This window comes from Pinus tabuliformis, chromosome 4_2 (genome assembly GCF_031772625.1).
Source record: "Pinus tabuliformis cultivar Carrire ecotype Pingquan chromosome 4_2, CPIR1, whole genome shotgun sequence".
NCBI classification, from domain to species: domain Eukaryota; kingdom Viridiplantae; phylum Streptophyta; class Pinopsida; order Pinales; family Pinaceae; genus Pinus; species Pinus tabuliformis.
The window spans coordinates 190,861,826-190,870,837 of NC_142304.1; the positions used below are offsets into that span (position 1 = coordinate 190,861,826).

Here is a 9,012-nt window from a genome sequence, read left to right on the forward strand (position 1 = left end):
CTTTTTAAAAAAGTCTAGAAATTTATTTTTTAAAATCTATCAAAGATGTGATACATTGTAATATATGAACAAGTGTCGGTACCAAATGTAATGGATGAAAAATTGTGGGTAGGAATTCACCCGAGACAACATTGCTCTTTGCATGGACATTACAACCCAAGAAAATGAAAAGCAATTGCCTTCTAATAAAAGTTATCTTCATATTGTCTATAGGAGCATGTTATGATATATGCATAAAAGGCAATATCAATCCTTAAATTATTCATCTACTAGGCTAGCTAAAGCATATATTTAATAACCTAACTAATTATCAAAATTCTTAATTAGAGCATGATAGAATTATAATTTCTATAGTTGTTGCAATATTCTAGATATCTTGAAGTCACAAACACCATAAGACTGCAAATCACAAAGTACCCAAAAGTTTATAGAAAGAAAAAAAATGATAAAATTTTGGTTGCTGCTAAAAATATCAAATCAATTACAAAACCAAAACAACCTTAAACCATATATGAAGGAATAAAATATGCGAGAACTTGTTGTGATAGAGATAATATTGACAAATTAAAACAACACAAGAAACACTATAAAACCCTATGTACATATATTTCACGACTAATATATTTCACGATGAATGAAAGAACCCAAGAGGTTTGTAAGACTTTTTCCAGGAAAAAACTCTAAAACCCATGATGGCATTGATACTTATTATCAATGTAAAATTTTATGTTTTGCATTGACAATGATAGGTAATAGTCGAAACAGAAAGACAAAACCAAAACCAAAATATGCATCCAAATAGTAATGGAAACCATTTAGATTCTAAGTTAAGACCTTCAAAATTATGGTCCAATCAAATATTTGAAAAATAATTTTAGTCAAACTATTCAAATTTAACCTCTGATGAAAATGATTCAGCTATAGCTATTATCTCTATATGATTTGTCCCAAATTCCTAGGGCATTTCTACCTAACTGTATAAGGAGCCTGCACGATCTATTGGATTCTTCCACTATATATAAACGTGTGTGTTTATATACACCCTCCAGGCTTAACGCCTATTTTGGATTGCACGATCGAAGTGAGATTGCAACTTTAATTTGTGAGAGAGAAATCGTGGGACGATGGCCACCCCCAACAGTCTCTTTAGTTCTAATGGAACTGAAGCAATTAATATTGTAATTGTAGGAGGCAGTGTTGCAGGGTTAACCATTGCCATTTCCCTCCACAGGTGAGTCTCGTCTCATGATCTCATTTTTCAGCTAGCTTGGTAACTGAGAAATAATAATAGTGTCATTTTTCATGAGCTAGCTTGCTAAGTGAGAAATAATAATACTACAAGCACTACATCTTGACCGAACATTAACATTAATATTATGGGGATGGGAATGGGAATGTGAACATGAATGTGAATGGATGCTGCATGCAGGATCGGCCTCAAGAGCCAAGTGCTGGAGCTCATTGATTCTCTTCAAACTACTGGTGCCGCTTTAACTGTATGGACCAATGGTTGGAGAGCGCTTGACGCTCTTGGTGTAGCAGATACCCTTCGTGTAAATTATAGTCAGCATGGGCGGTAAGTAAATATTATTTCCAAATTTATTGAAGAAAATAATGGAACTTCACTTCGCTACTTGTTGACATGGTGATGCACTCAGAGGGATGGGAGAGTGTCCTCAGGGTTACCATGCAGTAGAGAAAAGGATGCTAAAAGTATTGGGTGCAGGGGTGAGGGCAGGAATGATTCCTTGCGCAGGCAAACGAGTGTTTTGGTTTATAACCAGGAAATCACAACCACAAGGTAATTGCGTATGATTATTCCCACATTTTCTTTACTTGTATGTCGATGATGGTTATAAGTGGTGAGATGAGACGATGAGATTCAATTTACAGATGCCCAACTATCTCATGATTTGGAGAGCTTTACCTGGTCGGTGTTAGAGACGGTAAGGGGTTTTCCAGAACCCATTGAAGAGCTAGTACAATCCAGTTCTGCTGACATGTTAACTATATCGGATCTAAGGCTCAAATGGGAATGGTCGTGGAAATGGAGTAGTAAGGCAAAGGGAAAGGGGAGCGTCACTCCCTAATGTAAAATTGGAGGACACATAAAATTGGAGGACATAAACATGAAGTGGGGAGAAGAGAAGAAAGAAAGGTAGAGAAATGCTTTCAGCAATACTTGGCTACGTGGAAATGGAGAGTGTTGAGCGTGATTGGATTAGCATTTGTGATGGGCAATGTGCTGGATGGATACTCTTTTTTCCTCCGATTCCTTCGTGATTGGATTTGGTTGCCTTTCTTTTCCATGTCACATCTTCCCTACTTCGCATCCATCTCTGACTGTCGTACTCTGCCTACCGATAAACTGTCATTCCCATCATCTGCATCAGCTCATGCTCATGAATTATAACCATGAAATCACAACCACAAAGTAATTGAATATGATTATTTCCACATTTTCTTTACTTGTATGTCCATGATGGTTATAAGTGGTGAGATGAGATGATGAGATTAACTTTATAGATGCCCAGTTATCTCGTGATTTAGAGAGCGTGAGACGGTAGGCATTAGACACGGTAAGGGGTTTTGGGGAACCCATTGAAGAGCTATTACAATCCAGTTCCGCTAACACGTTGACTATATTGGATCTAAGGTTCAGATGGGAATGGCTGTGGAAATGGAGCAGTAAGGCAAAGGGCAAGGGGAGCGTCATAGTTTCTGGAGACGCGTTCCACCCAATGACACCTGATATGGGTCAAGGCGCTTGCTCCGCATTGGAGTATGCTGTCATTTTGGCCAGATGCTTCTCACTCCCTAATGTACAATTGGAGGACATAAACCTAAACTGGGGAGGCGCGTTCCACCCAATGACACCTGATCTGGGTCAAGGCGCTTGCTTCGCACTAGAGTACGTTGTCATTTTGGACAGATGCTTCTCACTCCCTAATGTAAAATTGGAGGACATAAACCTAAACTAGGGAGAATAAAACAGGGAGAATAGGAAGAGAGAAAGGTAAAGAAATTGAAGAGGTTTTTTAGGTTTTGGTAAATTTTCCAAATTGGTAATTAGGATGCCCAGTGTCATGCCCCTACACCTGCGATACTCTTTCAACCGCTTATAGTGAGGTGCGACACTACCAATCGTTTTCCTTTTACCAATATTTACGATTGTAGACTACGCCTAACATTTCATACTTAGTCTTATTTTCGTTACCAAGTATTATTAATGTGGTCCTTTATACAAGTGAAAGCCCATAACACTCACATAAATAGCATTATACAAGAGAAATGCACAACAGTATAAAGGGAGGGGCAACTCCGTGCAATATGAGTCTGCCCGAATCAATATATTATACAATTTTTCCACTTTTACAAAGTATAGACTAAGTCCTTGGATAACCCCAAATTTATACTTAGCCAAATCTCCAACTTCAGCAAACTCGGTTGCCCAGCTCGTCGACGCCTCTGCACGATTCACCAACCCTTCGTTCACCTCGTCACACGATCGTGTTGTTTTCCCAACTGAGGCGCGCCTCCAAGTCGCCACACACGGGCGCCTCTGCCTGAGACACACCTCCGTTCACAATCTCAACACTCCACCAAGTCTCCATGCACACTTGCACGACGGGCGGGCACTCACTTGAGTCACCCAAGAACCCGTGCCAAGTCGTCGCACAAACTGAGCGTCCACCAACGTTTCACCGTTGGGCACTCCGTCGCATAAACCGGGTGCCACACACTTGTGGACGCCTCAACTGTTCGTCGGGCGCCACACACACGTGAACGCCCTCACCCAACCACCGGGCACTCCTGCCCACACCTTCACCCACAACCGTGCTATCACCGTGCAGTCCTGCCCAAGAATGGGTGCATTGCTAAACCTGCACCTCCTCCTTAGAACTGTGCACTAGACCTACGCCTCCACCTTGTAGAGAGAAGATGTTGTGCGAAAGTTGGTTGCCAAATGAGAGCCAACGCTCTTGCAATATATACCAAGTGTAGGGCGAAGTCTGGCTGCCCAGCCGACTCGCCCAGCACTCCACACGCCATCGAAAAGTCTCCAAATATCATGTCGGCCCCTCCTACGCATGCTCTCAACCTCCGTCGGCTTCACACATCGTTGGTCGGCCTCCATAACTTTATCACCATGTTACCACACATATAAACATGCTCGCCCACTCCACATATGCATAACATACCATCGCATATCAATGAGCTTGCACCAATGCCTCACTGCAGCTCGTCCAAGCTTCAACCGAACGTTGTTCATTCAACCTACCCGTGCGCACGCACTGTCCATCCACGCGCCCAGAACTGTAGGTAGTTACATCCTCCTCGACCTGAAATTGTTTTCGTCCTCGACAACATACCATCCTAGTAGCCATCCACCAAGATCAATAACAATTGTGTCATCCATGATGTCAACTCCTCCACATACTGCAAACATCCCTGCAACATATGTAGAACCATCGTCTCCATCATGGCTCATCCCAGCAACCACCTGTCACCAAGAACACCATACCAAGGTATACACCTCATCAGTATGTCATACATCAGAAATCATCTCAATCCATGACCATCGACCTTTTCATCACAGTCTCCACATGCTGTTGTCCATCATGGAAGGCTGGTCTCTCCATCTCAAGCTACATGCTTCCTGCAACATCTTGTGTCGACCTCATCATGTGTTGTCCTCATGTGAACTGTTGTCATGATACTCCAACACAATGCTAACACACCTCTGTACACTGCATGCCCCCATGTTTGAACTAGTTAGGTAGCTAATTGAACTGTCATGCCCAAACCATGAGAATGTACATCCCCATGCCATCGTCGGTTGTTTCTTAGAACATCCTGTCACATCCTCAACTCAATCAAGAATCCATCTCCATACAAGTGTAAGCCATGCTTAGGTCCATGAAGTAGTCCTCATCTCATCTGCAACAAGTTGTCCATGATGTCTGGTACTAATGTGCTGCATGAAATCAGCCACATCTACCCCAGCATCATCATCCATATGTGTACCTCCTCAATATGAAGAGACCATCTCATCAATCTCCGACTCTCGACGTGCCACATCCAAGTCCATGAAGCAACCTCCATCATATCTGCAATGTGCCATCCCTCAAGTCTGCCATAGAAACAAGTATCCACTTGTCTCATCTCCCATATGCTGCCCACGATCATATATCAATCAGCTCCCATGTGTCAAAAGTGGTTGAGTCTTGGCTCAACCCATGCCCAAGTGTTGCCACCAAAGCATCATCATCGTTGTAACTCCATCACTTCAAAGTGTCTCATATCGATCATCCACATCAAGTTACTCTTCCAAGCCACACCCATACATGTACTTGAAAGTATGCATCCCATTCTGCATCAAAGTCCCTGACTTCAACTCCTCAATGCATCAGATCCCCTAAGTCCACCATATATGAAGTCCCTAAAAGTCACAACCTCATGTCATCATGAGCTCCATGAGTCATCTCCAACCAACATCTCAGCAAGCATACAAGTCTCGGCCCAAAGTTCTTTGCAAGATGCCTCAGCTCTCCATGTAGTAGAAATGCTCCATAGTCTGCTCACAACTCCATCCAAGTCCATGGCCTTATTGTACATAAGTGCACAACCTCTCCATCGGCTCATAAGTAAACCATCTCCATGTCACATCAGAAAATCCACCTGCACAACATCCCTGCCTTGGCACTCCTCATTGGATGCCCATAAGTGACACCTCTACAAGTGCTCCTGCATAATGTCCCTGTATAAGACTACCATGCTCCATGTCTCCAACCTGATGTCCATGACTAAGCTGCCCATGTAGTCCAACCAAGTAGACCCATCACAACAATCGGTCATCCTCATCCAAGTCTGCAATCTTTGGCCTAGTGAACTCGGTCACCCAACCATATCATCATCATCATGAGTCCCTTCCATCATGGCTCCTCCACTAAAGGTTCCACCAAGAGTTTCTCTTGGTCTCGGCCATGAGAAGTCCACCCAAGTATCATGATACCCAAGTGTGTTCCCTCCAATCTATCCATGAGTCATGTCGGGAACTTAGCCAATTCTCCATGTGGCTAAAGCATGACCCAATCCTTCACAACGATCATCATGTTCCTCCCTTGTCACGGGCCTTTGTACCTTCTACCATAAGGTCACAAACAACCCCAACAAGTCCTGCAACAATCAACAATCCTTGCTTCTCCATACAAGGTCTCATCGTAGACATCCATGGTAAGATCCTCCCTAGCATCGGCAAACTGACTTTGCCTTTCCCTGCATACGGTCCATCTACCAAATGCTCAGATTGAACACAAGTATCAATACTTACTTTATCATCATCATGAGGCTCCTCCATATGAGTATCCTCATCCATCCATGTCTGGAAACTGCACGATCCTGGTCCAACTTGATCAATCTCAAGCTCATCCTCCATCGTTGTCACATCTGCAACATCCTCAATCATCATGGCTTCCTCTTCCTCGTCAGCACAATCTGCAACTTCATCTTGCTCCATTGTCCAACCAAGTTGAAGAAGTTCGTCTTCAACATTCTTTTCCAAGACTTCAAGTTCTTTTTGAATTCGGGGATTCTTTTCTTTCATCTGCTTCAACCTATATAAGGTAAGCAAGAACTTCCCTTCACATTCTTCCAAACCTACCATGCCTTTTCATTCAGCTTGGTCCAAGCAAGATGCTTCACTTCTGCTAAACCTGTTTCACCATTTACCTGAATCACCCTGATATTCCACCTGTCACCTGCAAAACTTGAACTCCTTGCCAAGTCATCGGCCTTTGTAGAATCAGCTCCTTGATTCAGTTCACCAGCTCTGATACCAACTGTCACGTCCCTACACCTGTAGTAGTCTTTCAATCGCTTATAGCGAGGTGCGGCACTACCAATCATTTTCTTTTTACCAATACTTACGATTGTAGACTATGCCTAACATTCCATACTTAGTCTTATTTTCGTTACCAAGTATTATTAACGTGTTCCTTTATACAAGTGAAAGCCCATAACATTCACATAAACAACATTATACAAGAGAAATGCACAACAGTATAAAGGGAGGGGCAACTCCGTGCAATATGAGTCTGCCTGAATCAATATATTATACAATTTTTCCACTTTTACAAAGTACAGACTAAGTCCCTTAGAAACCCCAAATTTATACTTAGCCAAATTTCCAACTTCAGCAAACTCGGTTGCCTAGCTCGTCGGCGCCTCTGCACGGTCGCCGCATGACTCACCAACCCTTCGTTGACCTCGTCGCACGATCGTGTTGTTTGCCCAACTTAGGCGCGCCTCCAAGTTGCCACACACGGGCGCCTCTGCCCGAAACACACCTCCGTTCACAATCTCAACACTCCACTAAGTCTCTGTGCACACTTGCACGACGGGTGGGCGCTCTCCCAAGTCACCCAAGAACCCGTGCCAAGTCGTTGCACAAACCGGGTGCCCACCAACGTTTCACCATCGGGCACTCCATCGCATAAACTGGGCGCCACACACCCATGCACGCCTCAACCGTCTGTCGGGCGCCACACACCCATGCATGCCCTCACCCAACCACCAAGCACTCCTGCCCGCACCTTCACCCACAACCGCACTATCACCGTGCAGTGCTACCCAAGAATGGACGCATTGTTGAACATTCGCCTGCTCCTTAGAACTATGCACTAGACTTGCACCTCCACCTTGTAGAGCGAAGATGTTGAGCAAAAGTTGGTTGCCAGATGAGATCCAATGCTCTTGCAATATATACCAAGTGTAGGGCGAAGTCTGGCTGCCCAACACTCCACATGCCATCGGAAGGTCTCCAAATATCATGTCGGCCCCTCCTACGCATCCTCTCAACCTCCGTCAGCTTCACAAATCATTCGTTGGCCTCCATAACTTTATCACCATGCTACCATGCATATAAACATGCTCGCCCACTCCACATATGTATAACATACCGTCGCATATCAATGAGCTTGCACCAATGCCTCACCGCAGCTCGTCCAAGCTTCAACCGAATGTTGTTCATTCAGCCTACCCATGCGCACGCACTGTCCATCCGCGCGCCCAGAACTGCAGGTCATTACACCCAGGGTGGAAATTATGGATTTCATAGAGGTGTGGTGATTCTTCCAACACCCCAAACTCAACTCTGGAGAATCAAACCTCGGTCCAAGCTCTGATACCATGGAAAGGTTTTCTATTACACCAAAGCCTGTAGGTTTTAGTAAACCTTCCAAACCAGTAACTAGAATCCCTGGGGTGGAAATTACAGATTCCATATTCTTCCAACAAAAATGCTTTCAGCAATACTTTGCCGCGAGGAAATGGAGAGTGTTGAGCGTGGTTGGATCAACATTTGTGACAGCCAATGTGCTGGATGGATACTCTTCTTTCCTGCGATTCCTTCGTGATTGGAGTTGGTTGCCTTTCTTTTCCATGTCACATCTTCCCTACTTCACATCCATCTCTCCGCTAAACTGTTGTTACATCATCCGCATCAGCTCATGCACATGAATTATAATTGTTTAAGAGTAAACAACTATTTTCCATTGATATTACGATGCACTGTTGGCTTCGCTCATCGAAGACTTCATTCGTGGGAGACTTATGATGTGTCCACCTAGGCAATTTAATGGAAATGGAATGAATAAGTTCACTCTACATTTGTTGAAGACCGCTCTTCAATATTATATTAATGCTACGTAGTGCTATTGGAAATAAAATAACTTATTGTAAAATCGTTTAGTTTACATCACCTCACTTCCCAAATATCTTTTGACATGCTCCTTCAACTAAATTCTCCTTGGGATTGATTTTTTTAAGCTTATAATACTACATGTATATATTTTCTTCCTAATTTAAATATATTATTATTGTTCGAAGCTTCTATATGTATATATTTTCTTCATAATTTAAATATATTGTTATGGTTTGAAGGTTCCTTTTCCTATAAATAAAGAAAATGAAAAATTCTATCTTAGTTTGTAATGCAAATAGAAATGAGCA

The 9,012-nt window shown here is 43.2% G+C and overlaps 2 pseudogenes; both read left to right on the forward strand.

Annotated features, from left to right (window-relative positions):
- Positions 1-1,662: 1,662 nt before the first annotated feature.
- LOC149168784 (monooxygenase 2-like) lies at positions 1,663-2,413 on the forward strand (annotated as a pseudogene).
- Positions 2,413-8,520, forward strand: LOC149168785 (monooxygenase 3-like; annotated as a pseudogene).
- Positions 8,521-9,012: the final 492 nt, after the last annotated feature.